Source organism: Miniopterus schreibersii, assembly GCF_964146895.1.
Source record: "Miniopterus schreibersii genome assembly, chromosome: 12".
NCBI classification, from domain to species: Eukaryota; Metazoa; Chordata; class Mammalia; order Chiroptera; family Miniopteridae; genus Miniopterus; species Miniopterus schreibersii.
Genome location: NC_138112.1, coordinates 30,844,816 through 30,870,319, shown reverse-complemented (window position 1 = coordinate 30,870,319; position 25,504 = coordinate 30,844,816). Strand labels below are relative to the sequence as shown.

Sequence of the window (25,504 nt, the reverse complement as noted above, 5' to 3'; positions counted from 1 at the left end):
CCATATGACCTACTAATTTCATATATTACTATGACATTTCTTGATTAAATCTTTTCCATGGCTCCCCATTCCCCACTGGGTAACTATATTGCAACATAAATTTTTTCTCTATTTGGCCTCTGTCTGACCTGATCAGCTTCATCTTTTACCACTTCCTGCTTTATTTACTTTTTATGCTCCACCAATATCAAACTGCTCATAATTGCCTCCATAACTAACTCACACTCCTCTATGATTTAACTCAAGCTATACCTCTTTGTTTTCATAACATGACACTTATCAACCTTCACCTGACCATCTCTATACCCAAACTCTTAAGTCTTAGATCAGTAATCACATCTATTTTAGGCAGACATCCCTAATTTCCCATAATGGTCTAAGTATCTGGGGCAACCATGAAAATGAGCCACTCATCTCTCCTGCTCTGAGGAGCTGGCTGGACTGATGGCCCCAGATTCTGCACCTTTGGATTCACTGGTGCATTCCTGCCACAGTCATGCTTTGCTTGCAAATAGCCAATGACAGAGTACACCTGGGGTCAAAAGGCAGGCCCTTTCTAATGAGAAGCAGTCTGGCTCCTTCACTGAATGACTTTGCCTTGAAAATTTCCCATTGCCAGACTGGAAGTTTTTGGAATTATGATGCAATCTTTCTTAGATCTTTCTACCTCAAGTCTCCTTCATTCTCTTTCCTTCCATAGGTATCAAATCCATATTCTGATCTAAATAAAGGCTTCTCACAGTCTTTTCATGCCTCCTCCACAGATAAATCTTGTGCATCTCTAACACTGTCTTGATGCCCTGCTTCTCTGAGGACTCTAACTACTGCCATATCCTACCCTTCTACCAATTTCTATCAATTTTCCTACAAACTATATTTTAATATTCTGTGTGCATCTCCAGTGAGACTGCAATCTTGAAGGCAGGAGCTCTGGTATTTACTTTTATATTAAAGCATCTAGACAAGTCCTAGTTGATCAGTAAATGGGCACTGAATAAATAGATAAATTTGAAGAAAATTCTTACTCTGAAAAAAAAAAAAAAAGTTCTGTATGATTCCCAGAGTAATTGACTGTGTTTGAATTTTTCGGAGCATGAAAATATGTGATATGTCAGATGTGGCAATTTCATAAAAGGTATTAAACCACTATATCACCATTTCAACTTAATTGCAGTGTATAAAATAGTTTTAGCACTGAATTTGGAAGCAGTCAATATAAAGAGTGACAAGATATTTTTCATAAGCCTGTGTCTTATAGAAAGTAACCTATTTCTTCTAAAATGAATAAATGCTGGTTAGAACCATTCCAGTGAACTTTGAGGGAAAACGAATGAATATAGAAAATATTCTCAGGGCCCAACTGGGCGTGGCTCAGTGGTTGAGCATCAACCTAGGATCCAGGAGATCGTAGTTTGATTACCAGTCAGGGCACATGCCCAGCTTGTGGGCTCGATCCCCAGTTGGGGGGGTGGTGCAGGAGGCAGCCAGTCAATGACTCTCTCATCCTTGATGTTTCTATCTCTCTCCCTCTCCCTTCCTCTCTCTCTGAAATCAATAAAAATATATTTTAAAAAAAGAAAGTAAATACTCTCAGGGACTCCACAAATACACAATAATTTGGAAAGCAGTATACAGTCTAGGGAAATCTCCTTCCATTCTTTCAAGTATACCTATTTTACTTCACATATTATCAGCTAGTATTCATTGAATGTTCATGTTCCAGGCAGTATTTGAAACGTGAGGAGAGGTGGTATATGCATATATAGTTTGTGAAAATTCTTAAATGTTTTTAAAATGTGATGGAACAACTTGATAATATTTAGTGACTTTGTTTCCAGGCTCCCTCTATTTCTTAAATACCTAAATATCCTCAAGGACATGTACTTAGAGCATACAGTATTCTTACAAACTGAGTGCCAAGTGGATAAACTCTTTATTTGCTCATGAAAAGGTGGGATTCTGATTAAAATTAAGGGAGAAAAGTACTCGGTATGCTCGTAATATTGACTAGATTTTAACCTTGACATATAGATGTATTGCTGCCACTGCTATTCTGTTTGCTTTTTCTCTAATTATTGAACTGTAGGAGGAAGGAGAAAGACTCTTCAAAGTTTATATTTCTGAGTGAATAGAACCAAAGAACATTAAAACAGTAGGAAATTCTGAACAAATTAAAAAAGGTCCAGAAAAATTAAGTTTCTTGCCCATTTCAGGATAGCGCTCGGACTTTAATTAATTAGTTGGTTGATTACTTAATTCACCCATTCATTTATGTTTGCCCACTCATGTAAACATCTGTGGATCATGGGAGACAGCCCACGTGTTCTGCTAATGGTGGGGACATACCAGCTACAGCAAGGTTCTAGCTTTTAAGGAGCCCATGGTCCGGTGATGGACAGAATGTAGATACATAAAGAATTGCAGTGCAATGACAGGAGTGAATAAGCTAGAAGCTTTGGGGATACTCAAAAGGGAACAACTTCTCTTTAGAAAATGTGTGTCTTTGTGTTTACTGTTTTCTCTGACCTTTGCCCTTTTTCTTCCTACTGATACTCGTCTCCACAAAGCCTTCTGCTTCTATTGGCTCATCCTGCTTCAGGACACTCTGGGAGAAGCACCTGTCCTGATTTCTTGTGGAAAATAAAGAGCTTGTTCTATCCTCTTCCAGGTTTAGTATTATCATGCCTCCCCACTGGAACAAAATAGGTGTGCTCGGAGCATGAGTAATATGGAACAAGAGCACTCAAAAGGAAGGTAAGAGAGAAGCATCCAGAATTGTATACAATATCCATTCCAACATCTATAAACACCTTCATTCTAATACCTCTTTTGTTGTTTTTTGAGTTTTTTTTGGGGGGGTGTCGGTCAGGGTTTGACTGATTTAAGAAGGTACTTTGTCTGGGTCACTTGTAGATAGCTTTAAGAAATATCTTTGACAAAATAGTACCACCACTAGTAGCTTTGCTCAAAGTTCTTTACTGTAAGGTCCAGGTTGGCTGTGACCAAAGGGCCAGTACTCCTTCCTGGATAAAGTTCCCTATGCAGACACATGTGGAATTTCTTATATTCAAGATCCCCAGTACTGAGCAGCTCCGTATTTCATAACAAAAGTTTTCTTTTTATAACCCTAGAGGCATTTGCGACTTCTAGCTTCCTACTCCTTGCACTTTACTAAATGTCTTGATGTTCCTTAAGTGTGCTGGGCTATTTCTTACTCCTGGAATGAAACATTTTATTTTCTCTTCCTGAAATGCCTTTTGCTTTTTTTTTTTTTTTTACTGCTGTAATAACTACTCATTTGTAGCCCACACCTCTCTCAGGAGGGTTTTGTGATTCTTCAGGCCTTTCCCATGTGCTCAGATCTTGGAAATTCTAATCAAACTGCATTAAAATTGCCTATTTACTTTGACTCCTTGACCAGCCCTGTCAAATACAAAGGTAATGTAAGGTATATATAAAATCTAAACATTTCCTACAACCACTTATAAAAGGAAAAAGAAAAAAAGTTAATTTTAGTAATAGATTTTATTTAGCCAATATTTTTAGTTCAATATGTAATCAATATAAAGTTATGAATAAAATATGTTACATTCTTTTTTTAAATATAAATCTTTGAGGTCTAGTGTGTATTTTACACTTACAGCATGTCTCATTTACACTGGCAACACTTTAATTGCTCAATATGATATTATATTGGACAATGTACTTCTAGACCCTTAGCCCCTTGAGGATGAGAATTTTTTTTCTCTATTTTTATTCTTTTTTACTTTTTTATTTAGGTTTTATAGCCTCAGGACCTAATACAATTTATCACAGCATTATTGCAATAGAAGGAGACATTGAAACACAGTGCTTAAGAATTCTGGATCCAGACAGACCAGAGAAAGTGACAATTTACTATTTTTCTAAACTTGGACAAGTTTCTTACTCTTTCTAAACATTTTAAACTTAACCTTTCTAACTTTTTTTATCAGCACAACCATCATCTATAGCACAGGTCCTATTGTAGATTAATGGCAAAATATACGTAAAGTATCCTGGAAGAACCCATGTGTAGCATGATATAATCGTTCACTGCTCCATTAATATCATTCAATATTTAGAAATATATAATTTTCCCAATTTTTATTTTAGCACTCAAAAATTAAATTATTAATCAATGGCTACATGAGATGATGAGTATGTATAAAGTAAGAATAATAAACCATCTGTCATTGCATCAGGAGAATGAACCTAGAGATATTTCACCAAATTCAGGGCATGCTTTTGGCTTGGTATGGTTTACAGGATAGCTGTAAGATAAACCCAAAGCTCAATTTTGGTTCCTCAAAAATCAGGAATGCCCATAAAAGTCCCTCTCCTTAAAAGAATATATGAAGAACTCCCCATAAATGGCACAATATTCCACAATAACTGTAACTGAGATACAGTGACAGATTGTGTTACTGCTGATCTGGACAGACATGCTATACATATGCATTTATGGGTAGAAGAAAATAATGGTCATTTCAAATAATGAGCTGCATAAGAGAACGCACAAAGTCAAATGTTATGAATTACTATGTGTTGGTTTTGCAGCTGAAACCTTCTTACTTAAGCTATCAGGCTGTTCCAGGTTCTGAAGGAGCCAGTTTTATTACCTTAATAATTATTAGTCTTTTGAATTAATGAACAAACAGACACACACACACACATATTAACACAGCTATTTCTTAAGCACCCACTATCTGACAGGCATGGTGTCAGGTGCTTAACATGCTATTGTTTCATTTCACAAGCCTTGCAAGCAAGGTATGTTCATATTCATTTTACAGAAAATAAGTTGAAATCAGACAGATAAAGTAACTATTCCAGTTGACACTGACAAGCTGATGAGAAGCAGAACTGGAATTTAAAACTACACCTTCTGGTTAAAGCCTAGAATTCTTTTCCCTCTGTAGCTACTGATTTCTTTCATTTCTAAAGTTCAGTAATTTTGATACCACACAGTGTATGTTTTGAAGTATTAAAGTGAGGATAGCACCTCCTGTACCTGGCAAAAATGGGACAAGTTAAGTATGTGCGTAGTCCTTCTTCTGTTTCATTTTCAAAATGAGAGAACCAGCCCCAGGGCGGATACTTAACGTGTGTGGCGTCACCCAGCTATTTGTGGACCATGTCTTCGGACTCTTTCCATGCCCAAGTGTGAAGGACGGTAGGATAGCATTCCCAAAATGACACCAATGGTTTTTGAAAGTAGGCAGGCAGACAGATGGGCCTGAGCAACTCTGAGCAATGCAGAACTGTGGGGCAGAAGATATTCTCTAATGATGGTGCTCGAGCAGAGGACAGCAAAGTGCAGGCAGGAGGGCAATGCCAGAATCAGTTTTTTTAAAGCCAGTGTGGAATTTCACCACCTAATAACTTCAATTTGTAGAATGATTACAGTGCAGGTGTTATCTCTGCTTGGAAAATATCAGAGTCTAAAAAGAAATAGATTTTAAGAGGCTCATCACTTTGAAGAGCAATTAGACTTATACTGTGTATAACAACTGGAAAACAAAAAAAATTAGATTGATGGAGAGAGAAGGTTTTTAAATGAAGGTATATTGAAATGCGGTATAAAAACTTTTATAACCATTAAGTTAGATAGTGTCCCTGCAGTATTGTGATTTATGAGATATTTGTAACAAAGGGGAGACAGACACATGTGCAGTGAAGCTGAGGTGACTAGGGAAGGTTCCTGTAAGTCAAACCTGGGAATAGAGCTCACTGGTCAGAGTAGGCAGGGCCACTGCAAGCCCATGAACATTTGGGGATACATAATCTCCCAAACAAAGGAATGCTCTCTCTTGGCTCTCTTGCATTTGCCTGTGTGGCCCATGGCCATGCGAACCCCACACACAATGGACTAATAGACGGCAGCTGGAAACACAAACTAAGCTTGCCTGATTCTGGACTTGACAGGGCTCCAAAATGGAGCTAAAATTCTGGACAATGGCTTTGATTCTAGTCCTACTGAAGCCATAGCTATACTTTTTCTATGATGGGACTGAGGGAAATGAGACCTTTGAAACTTAGGGGTGTAATTCCACAGAAATAAAGCTTTCTACACTACCTCATTCTCCCGTGCGAGTCTCAGGAAATTGCTTTTCTCAAGATATTGCAAGAAGCCCACTCCCATGAGCAACAGGTAGGAACAGGTGGGGACGTGGAGCTCTCTCCACTGATAACACAGGTACAGGCCCAATGCTTCAAAAGAAAGGCCGATATTCAATATATCAGAGTTTGGAGCAAGAAAAGATTTATTGATGGAGAAGATGAGAGAACTAATTATCAAATCCATCTTGAGAGAGCTTAAAACTCATGAGTTTTATACATCAAAGGAAGGGAGTATGGGCGAGGTGAAGGGTAGGGGGACTATAGACAGCCAGGCACCTAAAAGGGGTCCCAGGAAAACTGTAAAATTTTTAAATCTCTTTGTTCCTGGTCATACTCTGACCACATATCTGAGTCTGGTTCTGGACACTCCTGTACCTTGTGCATATTTACTCACCTCTTCCTGACAAAGGGGCTGCTCAAGGCTCAAGCAGAATTCCACTAATTAACTAGCATATCTAGAGCAGGAGCTATTATCCTGAAGGCCATCAGAGAGGAAGTATTTCACTGTGCTACAAAGATCAGAGATAGATATTTATTATATGTAGGTCCTGAGGAAAATATTCTATAAAGTGGAATTACAACATTAGGATCCTTGAGATGAACCTCCATATGACATGCACAGAAACACAAGCACACAACAATACACATAATTGCAAACTGTGCATTTAATTTTGACCATTTTCAAGCATTGGCTCTTATTTGAGATAGATATTGCCTTCCTGACATGGAGTCAAATATCCTGATTTTACAGATGAATATTATAGATCAGACATTATACTTAAAACCATAAAATTAGTTGGTGGTGAGCAAGGGCTTAAACTCTGGCCCTTTGATCCCTCAGCCCAAGTTCTCTCCTGCTCCTCTTTGAGTTAACAGCAGCCAGACACCATTCAAGCAGAAAATGAATGGCTCTGCAACACAAGTGTGGTTAAGGGATTTCTTCTGGGTGTGAGAGTTGGAGCTGAATGACAGGTAGACCCTCTTCCTAATCTGTGTCTTTAGGAGAGACTGAGCCCTTGACTCTGTACTGAAATCTACTATGGAATCCAGTTCCCTACTGCAAACTTTGAACAGTAATTGGTATTATAGGCAGGAAGAATAACAATGAAAGGCATTTAAACCTCCTGTTGTTAAGAATCTTTAGGTCAATAGCAGCATTTTAAAATCAATTTGAGGGTTTGCTGGAAGATACAGAAGAGAAACTGCAATCAATGTAATAAGGTTAGATAACCCTAGTCATGTTAATAGCTACCTAAAGCTTGACATCAATCCCGTACATTGATTCTCACTTACAGTTTAAAAAAAAAAGAGAAAAATTAGGAAGGACAAGCATAATACATACTCCCATTGAAGCATCAAATTAGTATAAATAATGATTAAGAATAATTGCTGCTGTTATTGGAGAACATGTTGAAAATGAGGTTTCCAAGATATCTGCTGACAATGAAGAGAGGCTCTGGCAGTTTCGAAATTCAGAGACAGAAGAGATTAATTGGTGTTGCAGAAGTACACCTGCGATAGGGAAACTGCAGTGCGCAGCGCCAGACAGAGATTCTTCCTCACCTGGGAGGAGCTGCTTCCTCATCAGTGCTGGGAGGACTGGCGCCACCTAGTGTTTGCCCTGCGCAAAGTACGGCAGGAACACAAAGTAGGTGAGATTCCAAATGTCACAGACAGTGGGATAATATGTAGAAAGCTGGATTTGATTTCAAAATTCTGTGTTTGCATCCTATCTGCCTCTGAGTCTTTCATATTCATCTCTCTGAATCTTAGTTTTCTTACCTGTCCAAAAGAATAAGAATAAGGACTAATCCCTATTCCCAGAGTTGTTGGGAGAATCAGGTAAGAAAGTTTTGTGTATGAGGTTTCCACCAAATGGCACATAAGAATTAATTTATTTGCTAAGGATAAGGGAATTGCTCAGAGCCAAATAACCAGTAAGTAGAGGGGGCAGGTTCAAACCCACGTCATCCTGACATGGGAGCCCAAATCCCTAAACACTAAGCATAACCACAGGCTTAGCAATTACATATATAACCCGGGGCTTCCAAATACAGTGTACATCATGGGCACTTTTGCTATCCTCTCATCCTCACACATGTACATATGCAAGCAACCAAGTTTTTAAACTACAGATAACATGAGATTGAGTGAGTGAAATTTACTGAGTAAATAAAATTTAACCAAAAAGCAATAACGCAAATGAGTTGTCAATGAAAATGCTATAAACACATGGTATTCATCTATTTATTTTAAATATTGCCAAATAGCTTGGACTCATCAGGGAACTATAAGCCATGTAAGGACAGAAACCATGCTTGATTTTGCTTACCTCTGTGTTCCCTATACTTAGCACTGATAGTCCTCAATAAAACCACGTTGAATGAAAGAATAAATTAAAGAATAAATGAACAAATATGCCTTTAAGATTTTTGCAATTACCTGGGTTGATTGAAATATAGTTACTTGCCCGACCGGCGTGGCTCAGCGGTTGAGCATTGACCTATGATCCAAGAGGTCATGATTCAATTCCAGGTCAGGGCATATGCTTGAGTTGAGTTGGGGGCTCCATCCCCAGTAGGGGGATTGCAGAAGGCAGCCGATCAATGACTTATCATTGATGTTTCTATCTTTCTCTCCCTCTCCCTTCCTCTCTCTGAAATCAATAAAAAACATAAAAAAAGAAAACCATAGCTACTTAACCTTCCCTTTCTTTAAAGATGAGAACTCTGAGAACTATAGAGGTTATTTAATTTGCTGATGAAAATGTCAGAGTTTGGCAAAAAAGTGCTGTCCTCTGACCCCTAGTTGTGAATATTTAAGTCCATGTACACATTTATTGGCTTATAGAGGGGAAGATAATGAAGGGGTGAGGGTGCTTTAAAAGAGAAGTCATTAGTCCAGCTGGGCATGGCTCAGCCACTGAGCATCGACCTAGGATCCAGGAAATCATGGGTGGATCCCTAGGGGGGCATGCAGGAGGCAGCTGATCAATGACGCCTCTCTCATCACTGATATTTCTATCTCTCTCCCCCTCTCCCTTTCTCTCTCTGAAATCAATAAAGATATTAAAAAAACAAAACAAAACAAAACAAAAAACCAGAAGCCATCAGAAAGCTGCCAAGGCTGGCCTTGAATATATCCGGTTAATTTTTAAAATAATTTCCTAGATAATTTTTATTGATGGAGGTGAAACTGTTCTGGGTTGTTCCAGAACCTCTATTCAAGTCTATTCTGACGGATATGCTACAGAACTGCAATTCTCTAAACATGCCATGTAGTTGTAGGTCTATATGGCTTCATTTATGTGATTAGTTTCTAATATACATTCTCAATCTTTAGGTTCCACTGAATGAACGAATATGTGAAGCTCCTTAAAAGGTATCAATTTTGTGGGTATGCACCAGGTTCCCTCCAAGTTTATTCAGTCTCTTCCTCCTTTCCTCACTGCTCCATGATCATGCCTCTGCTGGAGAATTGAACTTATGGCAATAGAAACTGACCTCTCACAGAAACTCTAGTGATGAACAAACCGAAGGTGAAATCACATCTCCTAGTCATTGTCATATCGCCATCCAAGAAGGAGGAGCTCTAGTTCCTGCCACAGAACCTGGCAAACAGAAGATGCTCTCTAAAGCTTTCTGGAATAAATGGCTAACTTCAGAGGGACTCAGATTTAGAGGACAACTCTACTATATATGCTAAATCAGGGGTGGGGACATATGGCCCAAGGGCTGTATAAAGCCCACAAAATCATTTGATCTGGCCCTGCCCAGGCCTCACCAAAGAGAAGCAGTTCTAGCCATCACATTAGGAGTGAATTAATGAAATGTTTGACCAAACCTAGCAGGCTAATTTTTAAGTTGATAATTTTGTGTGGCCCATGAATGATATTATAAATATCCAAATGGCCCTTGGCAGAAAGAAAGGTTCCCCATCCCTGTGCTAAATAATAGCTAATTGGAATTGGGGTTTTTTGTGTGTACAGGGCATTTGCAGTTTCAACTCATTTAGTCTTTCCATTATCCTATGAAATATTTCATTTCTTTCTACAACAAAGAAAACTGAGGCACAGATAAATCAAAGAACACACCCAAGCACACTGCTTTTAAATTGAAAAGCAGGGACCGAAGCCCACACAATTTGTTCCCACAGTATGCACTCAGAACTATCCTACTGAAAAACCTTTCTGCCAGGTATAGCCCCAAAGATATAGGCAAAGCCTGGCTTTGCTATTCACTGCCTGTCAACGTCGGCAGGCTATTTAATCTTACCCAAATCTAGTGTTTGCATTGTAAAAAATAACAATATGTGATTTTCAGGGCTGTGCAATAACTCAGATCAATAATGAACATGAAGCTTCTCCCTGTCTCCCTGGTGGGTTGCATGACACTAATAGAGAAGCTGACTTATTGGCTAGGTTTACACTTGCCTTGATAACTTATGGCCTGTTAAAGTAATGCAGCACCAAGTCAATACTCTTATGTATAGAGTTTCTAAAATCCCCCACATTTTCTTTCAATTCAGTCAGCAGAAAATACTTAATGTTTTCTCCATGAAAATTCTGCAGAGTAAGATTTGTCATCTGCCTCTGGCAGGACCTCTGTGTGAGGTCAGTGCTCACTCCATGCTGACGCTCATTCAAGTATGTTAAGCAGCTCCCTGCCTTGAGAAATGTTAACTGCTCCTGGGCAAGACACCAGAATGCATTTCTGATTCCTTTGAAAGAGAGGACAGTAACCCAAAGTTGTCCAGATGGGAGGCAGGGAAGAGTGAATGAGAGGAAAAGTGTTTTATTCATTCATTATTGAGAACTAATAATAATGTCTTCCATTTTTATAGCCTATACTATTTACAAAATCATTTTATATGGGTGAAAATGTTTCATTTCACCCCTGATCAGGGTCAATGTGATTATTGTAACTTAAAGTTGAAGATACTGAGGATCCAAGGAAAGGTATATTAGCAGAAACCAGTTAGCAAAAGACCTCAGCTCAACACCAAAGTGTTCAGGTCATAGTCCTACAAAATATTATCATCTAGGGTCCTAAGGTTGCTTTTACTACACCTCACCACTCTTCCAAGTACAGGTGGCAGAGGCAAAATGAATGTTATTATTATAAGAGCCGTCACCAGAATTCCCCTTAGGATTAAATTATCTTGGGAAAAATATCTTAATTAAAAATAATAATTACCTGAAGAATGCAAGAGTCTTTGGGGAATCATGAACCAAGGCGAAGTTTAAGGAGATCCAACAAGACAGGTACTTGCTTGTACTTATTTCTCTTGGTTTCTGGCATTTGCTTATTTTAGCAGCTGGACATATCAAAAGTTAATGTTTTGGATGGGTCACAAATAGCCTGATGGCTCCAACAACGGAAACTTGAACTTGAGTGATTTTGATGCTTTTGCAAATGTATCTTTCCTCATCAGTGAAATCTGCTTTTATGAGTTATTTATTCATTTATTTTATAAGGAAAAAAAGCAAATCAAAGTACCCAGAGGTCCTTGGAAAAGCAGGATGCAGCCAGATGGCCCAGGTGAAATAAAGACAAGAAGAAGAGATGCATCTGTCCAGGCTATGAGCGCCTCCGAAACATATTTGTCAATGTTTTCTCTGGCAGTAAGGGCCATGCGCTTTCCCTAACTTAATTTCACTCCCTGCTATTTATGCTAGAATGGAGCTTCAGTGTAAATTTCTATTTTCATTTTAATCTTGATTCTAAGGCTTCACTAAGCCCAGAACTCCCACTACTCATAAGTAGTGTTTTAAAAACTCCCCTAGATCTGGTGTCAAGAGATGTGGATTTAAATCCTGCCTCTGCCACTTACTGTGAACTTGGATGTTTCACTTTATTTCTACAAGCCTAAGTTGTCATACCTAGAATATTTTGGGGTTTTAGCTAGAAAATCCCCAAATACATGTTTGTATGTAAGTGAAAAACTAGAGTTATGAGTCTGCTGGGAATTTACTTCATTAAAATGATTAGCAGAAAGGTTTCTTAACCTGCCCTATATCTACCCCTTTGGGATAGAAAGAGGTCAGAAGAAAGTATTAGAAACCTGTATCCTAGATCAGGGTTCCAGCATCTGCATTGCCTGAGGGGGCCTGTCAAAAATGCGAATCATCAGGTCTCACCGAAGACCAAGACATACTCAGTTATAACTTTTGGGAGTGGAGAATCATCCTTGTGCTATATCAATCCCTCCATGTGATTCTGATACCCACTGACGTATGAGAGCCATGGGTGCCATCTCTGAGCTTGGTTTCCTTGCCCACCCCCTTGGCCTCATGCCTAAAGCTTAGTATAGAGGGTTGCAGTGTTTTTCATCTAAGGCTCCTTCTTTATGAACCTAAAGAATTTTATGCCCACCTTTAATGTTTTAAAAATATGCTTCAAATTGTGTCATAAAACAAATCAATGCAATGGTTCATAATACTACTTTGGTTTCTAACTACTCATAATCACCCGGAGGTTCTTCCATGCCCATCCTAGGAAACCTAACTTTCTCCCATCCTTAACCTCAAAACTTGTATATTATACTCACTCTGCAATGTGCCCATATTTTGTTTCTCATTTCACCACTGCCTCTCAAGATGCAAGAATCTGCCCACCCAGCTCCATCCCAATAGAGCACCCAGACACCTACAGGCTTTCCTATCTCTCTAGAAGCAATACAACCCAAGGTAATTTTAGGAGCATACTCTTCACCTGCAAGGGTGGTTTGGAAATACCTATGATATCTATTTTTAAGGGTCAGAGCACACAGAGGCAAATAGGACGATTGTACATTTGTTCAGGTTGGCCATGTAGTCAGTTATCACAATTACTTCTGAACACTCTTGGGCTATTAGTTTCATATGCCATATACCAGTAGTTTATTTGTGACAGATCTAGTCTCACTTGACTACATTTTTTTTTCTTCTTCTGGATAGAAGTTGTTGATGAGAGTAAAGAGATCCAAAACTTATCTAAGGAAAACCAAAGGTAAGGCCCAAGCTGGACACTCATACAGCCAGAATAAGAAGCAACACTTAGAACACAGAATCATAAAATTGTACCACTATCACCAAGGACTGATGCTGGGTTCAGCATTTCAGAAAAAATATGTATGAAAAGAAAACCTGTATTATGCATGATCAATTTATATGGTTCAATATTTCTCTATACTCTATGTCATACAGTAGTATTATTTCCAAGCAATATTTTAGAATTCAAATGCACATCACCCAATGGAGGCAATTTTGCCCATCTTTAGTATGGTCACACTGATCACTGAGAGGAGCAATGACAATACCTGGTCTCATTTTCCCAAAACCCAGGTCTGTGAAGAAGGTGATTATAGCATCTACCCAGTTCTACATAAGAGATCATCAGCACACAAGGAAAAGAAACTCGCCCAACACTACAAATCACACAGTGGAGTCTGCTGATAGCTTTAGGCTTCCCAAGAAAACACAATTTAGAATTAGTTCAATGTCCTATGATTTATGGGGAAATCTGGAGTGTTCAGGGAACCCTTCTTCTAACCATTCTTCCAGTTCCTGCCTTGTTATTCATACCATACATATAGGGGGGCTTTTTTCTTGATCTTCTGCTTTTGCTCTAATCCCTTCCTGTAGGATGAGTCCTTCATTTAGGGTTGGCCTGTGTCTCCCATTGTCAACTTCAAACTCAAAGGAACAGCAAAGATCTAACGCTGCCACTTAGAGCGATGTTACTATTATTTTTTAAAGTACTACACCTCAGATCAGATGTCAAAGCCTGTCCAGACCAAACACAAATTGCTAAATCCCTCAGGATGCAGACTGGTGTCCTTTAGCCTGTACCCACCAACTTACACGTGGACCCTTCTCCCTGAAGCCTGGACAACATTTAGCTCACAGAGCACAATTTTCAGTAACCAGTGCCGTTGTCCAAAGAAAGATTTCATTTTCTTCTCTTAACATTTTCTCTTTTAAAATGTAAGAACACAACACAATCTGAAATGTTTTTAATATTTTGTGAGAAACCTATTATAGTATTTCCTAAAACACTTACAAAGAGAAATTAAAAGGAAAAAAAATGACCAAAAATTCAGATCCCAGAGGACCGTCGCTGGCAATACTGCCCTTACCTTTTAATGAAAGAAAAGATCAAGTGTTCCCATCATCTTCTCACTCAAGAAAAACAGCCCTGCCAAGAGGAAAGATTAATGACTGTTACTTATTTGCTCCTAATGACTGAGTTTCAGGGCAATCCCAGGAATTTTTAATTATTGGCTTCTTTCTTAGCATGACCAGTTTCAAAACCCAATCCAGTGTTCTGTGAAATGTTGGGCAAAATGATGCATGTGCTGTCCTGATTGCTACCTCACTTTGAGTGCAAATAAAGATGAAACTGATAGGCGAACAAGGGCCTGATTACAAGAACTTTGTAGGCCATAGTATGAAGCCCCATGTTTATCTTCTATGTGATCACCAGGAATTTACTGAGAAGTTTTAAGCATTGAAGTACTTTTTTTTTTTAAATCCTCACCCAAGTTTTTTTCATTGATTTTTAGAGAAAGTAGAAGGGAGGGAGGAGAGGAGTGAGAGAGAAACTCCATGTGTCTCTTTCACATCAGTCGATTGCCTCCTGCATGTGCCCGACCAGGGCCAGGGACTGAACCTGCAACTGAGGTACATGCCCTTGGCCACGAATTGAACCTGCAACCCTTGGGTCAATGGACTGATGATCTAACCACTGAGCCAAACCAGCTAGGGCTAAGCAGTGAAGCATTTTTGAAGAAATATGCTGGCCAGTGATGACTACAGGGGGTAGCACGGAGCAAAGTACCTAAATGAGTGCTCAGTGAGTATTTGTGGAAAAAAGGGAGGGAAGAAGGAAGGAAAGAAGAAAAAAAAAGAGCAGGGATCTGCACTAGCTGAAGTTCTCCTACGGTGCAAAAATGCATAAGCCATACATAACTCTAAAAGTCACCTCCTGTAGCGCAGTTCTCAACCAAGTGGCACACTGGAATCATTTGCATGACCTAAAAATCCTTGATGCCTTGACCATATTCCAAACGGATAAAATCAGAACCTCTAGGGGTGGACCCCAGGCTTCAGTATATTTTAAATGCTCCCCAGTGATTCTATAATGTGCAGTGAGAGCTGAAAATCAGTGCTCCGTAGACTGTCTGCCCCTGGAATCAATTGCTGCCTAATCATCGGTTGCCATGGAAATTTGTCCACTGGCTGGGTGAGAGTTGTCCAACCTCCAGGTCACTTTCAAAACTAAAAATGACTGATACTTTTCAATCATTAGGGTAATTAAACCTTTTTATGATCCACAGCAAAATTAAAAGCATTATAATAGGACCCATTCTTCCTCTCTATACACCCATTCAGCTCTGCTCAGTGAGTTTTTCAGCTGGGTTCTAGTTCTAGGTACATAGTAAACAGCACCAGAAAAGCCAGTGAGCGTTTGCTTCTCATTTGCCGGATAGGATCGTTTTGAAGGGTCACCCAACTGTTATTGATTTGTCAGCCATGGCACAGTGGAGGGACTAAGCAAAAGGCTTATAAGGGTTTAGTCTGTGTGCTCTCTCTGCCATTTATTATCTGTAGAGACACTGGGAAAATCACTTAACCAGGTGGAGATTCAGTTTCCTTATTTACACAATCTGGACACTTAGACTTTAAAATCTTTTCTTGAAAATAGAATGAGACAAGACATGTTACTTTGTAAAATTCAACTCTTATGTAAAGTAATACCTATAACAATAATACAATAGATGTTTCTTCTCTCTTTTGACATCAACCACGATGATACAGAATTTTATGATTAAAGGTAAATTTGTACAACAGCTTTCCTCCAATCTGCCATGTTGCTAAAATCTACATCCAATGTGGGTTTCCTTGTCACTCAAATCACAGTGTTCATCAATAATTTGGGTTGCTAAAATACATGATATGTTACATTTAATTTTTTTTTAATTTTTAAATTTTACTTTTGTTTAAAATATTACAGATGTCCCCTTTTCTCCCCAATGACCTGTTCCACCCCGTCCCATCCCCCTCCCCAGTCCCTCTCCCCACCATTGTCCATGACCTTGGGTTGTGCATATATGCATATAAATTCTTTGGTTACTCTCTCCCCCTCCACCCACCCGCCCTCCTCCATCCCTCTGACATTCGTTAGTCTCATCTATGCTTCCATGTCATTGAATCTATTCTGTTCATCAGTTTATTAAGTTCTTTAGAGTCCACATATAAGGGAGGTTGAAGGCAATGTTTAGCCTGAGTCTTGCTGGAGAGTAAGTGCCTTATAATATGGTCAAGTCACACAAAGATTCTTCTCATTAACAAATTGCACAGTCTGTCCACTGGGCCTTGGTGACTGAAATGGCTGGAATCCTTAAGTTCTTGTAGGAGCATAATGCTATCATGAAATCACTGAGATTCTCTAACACCTCCTACACATGATACCTGCAACTGTCAAGTACACCTCACTGTTATTACAGATGCTCTGTTACCTGAAAAGCAAACTTAAAGAGAGGGAAAAAAGAGCAAAACAATTCATTTTCTATCTAATTAAAGTCACTATAAACAGCCTCCAGGTGCTTAACCTTTTTTTCCTCTAAGATCCCCATCTTTCCGCTGAATGCTCAGATCTGGAGCTTCATTGAGGTTTTTCTTAATTGCCTTTCCATCACTAATGGGATTCACTTCATTATTACCTCTGCCAAAAGCTGTCTGCAACTTTCAGCCCTCATGCTGAGCCGCTCACATGCCTATTTATAATTTACCTTTTTACTAACTGCTAAAGTCACACCACCTCACAGTTTAGGAAGCTAAATTGGAGAGTGGCCCCTCTAATTGGGAAACATTGTCTGAAATTATATTTTTCCCCTGTATCTATAAACTCTCCTCCCGAACTCCTCCCTCTGCCCATTTCTGCCCTTTATTCTTTCCTTCGTTCCTTCCCTCCCCTGATTTCTTCCTCCCTTTCTCAGCCCCTTTCCTTATCTTGTTATTTCCCATGTCCATCCTCACAATAGCCTCACCCAGCCATCTTACTATATCCACAGTGTCGATGACCACCTCACCACTAGTATTATTGAACAGCTAGTTTACCATCTGAATTTATTTAATCCCAACAAAATGTGAACTAGGTTTAATGATAACAATTTGGAGGTGAGGAAACTGAAGGTGAAGAGAGCAAACATGATGATGAAAACACCCAGTTTACATATGCACAAGGTAGTCTTTCAGTACAGCCTTTAACGTCTGGAAAGAGCTGACCAGGACCATAGGATTCATGTGACATATAATAGAAGGGGGACTACTGAGAGGGGCAGTAGTTGTCCAGGGTCTCGTCTCTCAGGGAGTCAGTGGAGGAGCAGCAGCAGGAAGCCAGGCCTAAAAACTTGTTCCTTTAATCCTTCTTTCACCAAATTCCCTGGACTAGCTCATTAAATAAGGATTAGTGTGGTCTAGTCAAAGGAAGTGAGTTAGCAAGGGGAGTAGGTCAATCATAAGGACGGATTCAGAAAGAGGGCAGAGATGCTGGGTGGGGCTATAGTAATTTTTGTTGGCTTGATGGCATGAGGCTTTGGGACTTACGATCTAGCAAATTCTGTTTTCTCTGTGAAGTAAGAGGAAGGACCTTTTTGCATGTGAACAGTGAGGTGTTGGCACGGGAGCACTAAGGAGAACATAGAGACACTTGGGGAAAATCGGAGACACCGGACCACATTAGATGGTTTCTGATTCCACGTCTACCAAAGCTTGTCTGGTCATGTGTCTGCATGTGTATGTGTGTATGTCTATACATGTGTGTGTTTGTGTGCATGTGTGCCTGTGTGTTTGTGTGTGCGCACACTGGCAGCAGAGAAAACCAGAGAGATGTGTATTTACATAGCTCCTGCCCTCAAAGAGTTTACAACTCAACTAGAGAACAAATACTAACACTGAAATAATGAACAAGACGCACTTAAATTTTTTTTAAAAAATGCAATAGGAGAAAGGCTAAATAAATTATAGTCCATCTCCTAGAACAAATATCATGAAGGCTTTGGAAATGGTGATTATGCAAATATTTTTGAATGGTTATTATGTGCAAGACTGTCCCTGGTTAAATAATACTAAACAAGATATGGTGCCAGCTGGTAAGTAATTTTAATCAAGTATGAAATGTGTTATCTTGAGGTGAACACTGGAAGCAATTAGAGCATAGAGAGAAGTCTCTTACTCTCACTTTCTAGATAAAGTAACATGTAAGCTGAGACCTGGAGGATACACCAGAATTAGGCAGGAGGGAAGGTTATCTCTCTTTGGCTTCCCCTTCCCTGTCTCCTCCCTGTCCTTGTCTGGCCTGCTGCTCTGTGCCCAGTGAATGACAGCTGCTGAATGTGGCACTGGTGCTTCCTTGCCCTCTGGCTTCTGGTTTGTCTTGGCCAATGGGACGTACCAAGAGGAAATTAGAGGGCTGATGGAGAGAGCAGTGGGGCGTATCTCCCTGCTCTCTCCCTGCTATGATAACACATCTCTGTCGCTGGCTGTGATATCATATCTCTATCAGTTGTTTCTTTTCCTGACTATAGCTCCTGCCTGGAAGCCCCTTCCCTGGTATTCAGGCTTCTGGTTTTCTGCTAGCCCCAGACTATTTGGCCCTAGGGGGATAAGAACTTCCCTTCTTGCTAGTTTCTGAGCATCTCACTATTCTTTTCTTTGCCATCATTTTTCTTGTTCCCGTAAACCTGCCTAACATTCAGTTAGTGGCTCCTACATGAAAGTTTCTTCTTTGTTTCCTGCTGGCAAGCTGGCTTATATGCCAGATGAAAGGAGAGTCAGAGATAGGTTTGGAAGAGGGTCATGTTCAATAACAGTGTGTTGTCCAGGGTGGATGGAGGGTAGACTATGACCTTGGGGTCGAGAGAAGTGAGACTAAAGAGGAAAGCTGAGCACAAAGGGCTTTGCATGCTGTACTAGGGAGTTTCTGCAAAAAATGCAGAAAAGCTGCATAGTAAGTAACGATAAAAATAATTTTTAAATATGTGCATTATAATTTTAACTATATTATACCTATAAAAATAATATGATTATATCAAAATAACAATGGTGTCTATCTCATGGCTTTTGCAATACAGGGGATTTTTTCTCTATTTTGTGAACTTTCTGAAATGGATTATGTTGATTTTTGAATTTTAAAATATACTTTTTAAGAACAAATATCCTGAAAAGCTTATTATTTGAAATTCCTTTGAGAACATTGGATGAAGTACATATTCCTGCTTAGTTTACAGCCTTCCTCTCAGAATCTGCAATCCTGTGCAAATGGGCAGCCAGCACCTCTTACTCAGACCATGGAATGGACTGTGGACGATGGAGGTTTCACAGTGGAGCACGGGAGGAGGGACCTTTCCATATGAAGGCTGGCTATAGAAAAACAAAGGTTACCTGAAAACAACTTGCTTTACTAACAGTCTCAAAGTTAGGATGTCTCAGGGAATAGAGAAGCTGTCTCCATATGTTAAGCAATTTTTTATTAGGTTCTTAGAAGAATAGATAGCAGTCCGTAACACATGAATACAGCCTGGTTAGACGGGAGCTGTGTTGTGAGACGGGTGGTGGACAGTGCTCATCCCAGTGCAGTGTGGGAAGGTGATGCCTCAACCAAAGTACACTGTCTATTATCCCCTCACTTGCAACAGTAGTAATAACAATAACCATAAGAATGTTAACTTTACTCCTTAATGTGATGCTGGGAAAGTTGCTTAACTTCTCTAAGCCTTAGTTTCCTCATGGATAAAAGGGAGAGATAATAATGCTGCTCTTCCTGAATCTCTGGCATGCACTTATTTTATGTTCTGCTGAGAAGGAAAATGTCCAACCTAAGTAGTCCAATAGAAGATCCTCATATACATCTAATATTCAAAGGCCTGCACCCTTAGTGTAAGGGAAATCATGAGCAACATCCAGAAGGTGTGCATGTCTCAGCCTTAAGAACCTGGACCACAAGTGTTCAGGCCAGTTTGCCTTCTGGACTTACAGTGCCAGTATACCCCACCCTCAACAAAAGGCAAAAATCAGAAAGCAAGACACTCTCAGGTAGAACATTTAAAGTAGGCTCAGATTGACAGTGCCCCATGTGACTAGTAGAGCAAACTTATTGGGAGGAATTTTAATAGCAGCCCACAGAGATTTTATGCCATTTTAAGATCCATTCCAAACCAAAAGATGTTAAAGTATGAAAAGATATGCATCTTAGAAGTGATGAAGTATGGTAGATAGGATAGTACCTCTCATATGATTGTGAGGGATAATGGTTACATATATACACATACACACACATGTATATATGTATCTAAACGGTGGCCTTGGGTGGCTCACTCAGGAGGATGAGATCTGAGGTTGCTTAGATTCCCTTTACCTTTGCTTTAGTGATTCATCTTACAATAGTCATGTGTCTTTATTTATTCACAATGATTTAGTTCTGTGAGTTATCAAGTTCAAATTAAGGCATACTTGATTGTACTTGAAATGTCCTGCAAAATTTAGTAGCTCATTTCTGGGAAGACTTAAGAGAAGCTAGAGTTTCTACTAAATTCCTCTTTATCACCTGTAGTTTCTGATCTAATTCCCTGATCCTGTGCATTTTCCCCTTTAGCACTGAAATATATTACTATGCCAATTGCCACCTGCTCTGAGATTTAGTCCTGGACAAAGAAGGCAAAGGAATCCCAGAAGAAGCCATTTTTCCATGTCTGGATTCTAATAATGAGGCTGATAATCAGCTTGCAACCTTTTGTTTTTATGCCACAGTAAGAGATTTCATGAGGGATTTGTTCAATAAAGACCAGAAAAGGGGCATATCTACTTTTCTTATCCATAACTAATTAGAGATGGACAAAAGGGCTTTTTTTTTTTTTTTGGTAGGGAGGTGTTGAGGAAAAGTGACTGTTGAGAAGTGAGGAATCAAAGGTCTGCCAAGGAACAGGACTCCCGTCCTTACACCACACCAGGGCTTCCCTACAATGCTATTTGCTTTCCAATTCCCTCGCCCAGGTGGGTTGGGAGGGCTGAGAGCAGCAAGTGAAAGCAAGGTTAGAGTTTTGCAAGGAAGTCACTTTCAGTATTCTCTTTCTTCCTCTGCAACATGGAGACAAAGACAGAGACTCAGCAGCCATATCCCATACCAGTGCTTCTCGTTGCAGGAGAAAATTAAAATTACCACTTGATTAAAACACTGTAGTGGAGCTTCTGTTAAATAAAACTAAATATATATGATGATATAAGGACTTTATGAAATAATAAAGTTCTTTTGCAGCATCTGACATAATAGTGTCAGGTCCTCACTAGAGGTTACTTCCCCTTTCTTTTCCTTGCCAGGAGTAAACACACTGGAGGACTCAGGGTAGAATCTCTGCTCAGGAGTGAAGGTGTTCTGTGATTATCTGGATTATGTATAATGTAATAATGAATTAGGGTACAAAACCAGGAGATGGAAACCAAAGGCTTGCCATCAAGAGACATGAGTGGGACCTACTGTGCCCTCCATTTCACAAATGGGGAGACTGAGACTTGGGAAAGATAAGTAACTTCCCCGGGTTGAGATGGCCCTTGCATAGTCATCACTGAAGATTTCACCCTACGGCCACCTGCTGCTCATGACTATATGCCCTTTCCCTGTGCTCTTTAGCAGGGGTACAACAATGTCCCAGAAGAGACATATTTTATCATTGGACTCTCCTTGTATATTTTAGGTATCTTTAGGACTTTCATTTTACCAAGAAATTTGTGTGTGTGTGTGTGTAAAGGAGAGGATAGTCTTTGTCTTTTCCACATGTCTCTGCTGAGAGTTTCCAGGCATATGGGGGAAAATGCTCACAGTTGTCAATGGCCGAAGGTACTGAAGGGTTAGACACAGACACTTATACCAGGCCTGGGTTCTCATGGTTGTGCAGGTGGCCAAGAAGCTGAAGATGAGGGTGTAGATGATAGTACTGCAGGCTGGACTCTGCAGGTGGACCGCTGAGACCACTTGGGATTAAAAACACAGCTCCCTTTTTCTTTTTCTTTTTACCAACTGTTTGATTAAAGTACTTAACCTCTCTGGGCCTCAACTTGCTCTAATGTTAAGTGAATATAATACCTAATTCATAAGTTGGATGCACAGAGTAAACAAATTAATCCAATTGAAATGCTCAGTGTAGGTATTCAACAAACTTTAGTATCTATTAGCACGATTTTTAGCCTTTACTTTTCCAGTCTACCATAAGAAGTGGAAATAGGTTTACTATCAGAAAAAAAAGAAGCATGTTATAAATATGCAGGAGAAAATCAAAGCTATGTGTCCACATGTTTATGGCCAAGGAAAAAGCTGATGAAAACTAAGCAGCTCAGCTGTTTCTGAGTTTTCTCATTAACATTTATTTGCTCTTTTTTATTCCTTTTGTTTTCTGCTAGCAGACAAGTGGTAGCAGGTGCCAAAGTTTAAGAAAAAAAGTGGGAGAGAAATTTAAATGAGATTATAAATATCTATTCATTACCTCTCTTGCTCCCTGCAATTTATGTGGGGTGTGAATGAGAAGACTGTAAGTAGGGAAACCAGTCACCCTATGCAGATGAGCCCGGGGTTGGGCTTCCAGAGGCTGAGCTGAGGCCGCCCAGTGAAGCCAGGTGAAGAGCTGCCCAGCGGGACCTGAGGCATCAGGTGATGGGTTTTAACAAACTGAGAGGACACAGGGTGACCAGTCAACCAGGTGTGCCAGGGACTTTTCTGTGTTCAGCTCTGAAAGTGCTACATCCCAGAAAATGCCCAGCACTGGAAAACCAGCATGTTTGGTCAAGGTAGAGAGAATTAGAGTCAGCAGTAGGTAGACTACAAACCCAACTCCACATGCAAATCTGCAACAGACATTCAACTCTCATCCCCCGCCCTCCACCTTGTGCCTTTATTGACTGCTCGAAGGAACGAGCTGCAATTGCTCAGCAGACACACTAGGGAATCAGACATAGAAAAAGGGCAGGAGGGCAGTGGCTGTTTCCCTTCTGCTGACTCTTATTTCCTCCCCTTTGCTGGTTTGTTATATGCAAAGCACATTTATGGGTGCCCTTCTCGCCCTGTAAATGAATAACTGACCTGTACAAATGGCCATGGTGACTGTAGCAGAGTGACATAGCCCCTAAACAAACAATTGGTGTGGCTACACAGGTGTCAAGTACAAAGTAGGTATAATAATACATTCAAAGTGACTTTCTACACAGATCGAATAAATGAAATAACATAAAAACTTATTCTAGAAAATGTAATCTGGTATATTGGAGAGAGCCTAGAAAGAATTTTTTAATAAACACTTTTTTTGAGCATTTAGAATCTGCTGAGCATTTAGATGTGCTCTCATTTAATCCGTCGGTAACTCTGTGAGGCAGTACAGTCATGAAAAGGCTGAGGCTCGGTGACATGTTTGTGGAAGAGGGATGTGGTTTACAGTTTGAGCTGTGCTAAGGACTAGATGAATCCCCTTGGATATATATGTCTTGTGGGTACAGCATACCTTTTTATCTTAACCTTTAACATGGGGAGTCCTTATTTCTCATGGTAAATTTCAGGATTAGATAAGAGAATAAACATGAATTTACTTTATAAAATGCATATAATTATGTCTCCCTCCCACACACACACACACTAACATGCCTAGTAATGGGGAAAGTTCATCTTGACAAAGGTAACCAAGAAATGATTTGGGACTGGGGACCATGGATTTAGCTTTTGCCAGTCCCGCCACGCCCTCTTCAAGGCACACCGAAGCAGCAGGATGTCAATAAAAGTGCTGCCTTCCACATGCTGTGTCCCTTCTAATCAGAAATTCCTTATAGCATCTCTGCTTTAAGCCACAGTTGCTCATCCATGCATCTCAATTTTTGACTGTTTACCTGTCTATTGGAGATGTGGAAACAATTAAAATACTTGTGCTTAGAATACAGATTAAAGTCCAAGTATTGGAAAATGTTAACGAGGCTGTTATCTAACAAAGAGAAATGGTTGAAGTTATAATTTGCATCTTGATATCTTGTGGGATTTTGTTCTTAATCTTTTCAATTTCACACAATCACTTTGTAGTGATTCTCTTCTTTTACAATGGGCAAACAGCCTGTTTTAATACTTGACCATATGTCACTTCTGTCATGTATGATGAGGTTTCTGTATATTAGAGCAAGTCAAAGGCTGGTAACTTGTAGGCGATTTAGAACTTGAAGAAAGATTTCAATTCTTGATTTTTAAAGTTTTGCATTTAAAGCACATGAAGCTCTATTTTATAAACATATATCAACACATATTATATCTATGTCTACTTCAAAAGAAAAAAAAATCTGCAAAGTTCTAGCTTCTTTATACTAAATACAAAAATATTAGTTTTTTAAAATTGACTCATTTTAAAAAAGGCTGTCTACAGTTTTCAGCATCCCTTTAGCAATAGAAGTACTGCTTTGCCAATGGAAAAACAAACCTAAACATCAAAGACTTTATGATGTTGAAAACTAAGATCTCAAAAGGGCTGAGGGAATTTGAGTTAGACACACATTCTCTTATTTTTTAAGGCTTGAAATACACATCTAAAAATCTCAGGGTAATCCTATTCCAGAAGCTTCCTGATGTCTTTAGTGTATTGATTAATAGATTGAAGTGAGAGTCAGACTATCCTTGAGACCTTTGGAAGGAAGCATGGTTGTTCCTCACAGGTGTTTACCAAGTAAGGGGGGACTAAGGAAATCACAGTAATATACCTGCGCTAACCACAGCTCTCCACTACATACGGAATGAATCGTCCCCTTGTATCCAGTTCTACTGCCAACCCTTCCTGCCCCCTCACCCAAGTCCTCATCATTTAAGATATTGCATCAAGGAGTCATAGAGTCCTGTGACCTAAAAGTCATCTGGTTCAATTTCCTTTTGCAGAGCTTCAATTCTTTCTGTAGCCTATGGGTCTCTTGGCCATCTGGCTGGTAAGGAGGACCTTGCGTGATTAGGAATTCCTCACTCTCAGGGCAGCCTACTTCTTTGGGTGGTTATTACTCAGAGCATTCTCCATCCAGCTGAGTTGCCATTTCTTTCCCTAGATTATATTCTTCCTCCTGTCCTCTTATCCTTCCTTTTCCTTACCTCTACCCTAATTTATTGCCCTTCTTCTCTACCTTCCCTTTTCCTTCATTCCTCTTTCTCCCTCTGTCTTTCTCCTCAGCAAAGAAGTAGGAACACTTCATGAATTTGCATGTGACATTTGCACAGGGTTCATTTTCACCTTCTCTGTTATTCCAATTTTAGTGCACGTGCTGCCAAAATAAGCACTGGAGTAAATTTGTATGTGGCACCTGGATAAGATGCCACAAAGA

General features: G+C 39.6%; 1 protein-coding gene across 1 annotated transcript in view; it reads right to left on the bottom strand.

The window, feature by feature from the left end:
• Positions 1-25,504, bottom strand: part of TENM4 (teneurin transmembrane protein 4) — a 2,309,694-nt gene that overhangs the window by 1,379,039 nt on the left and 905,151 nt on the right. The window contains exon 5 of the mRNA XM_081155445.1: positions 14,260-14,318. The gene's annotated coding sequence lies outside the window, so the exon portion shown is untranslated. The remainder of the gene's footprint in view (positions 1-14,259; positions 14,319-25,504) is intronic.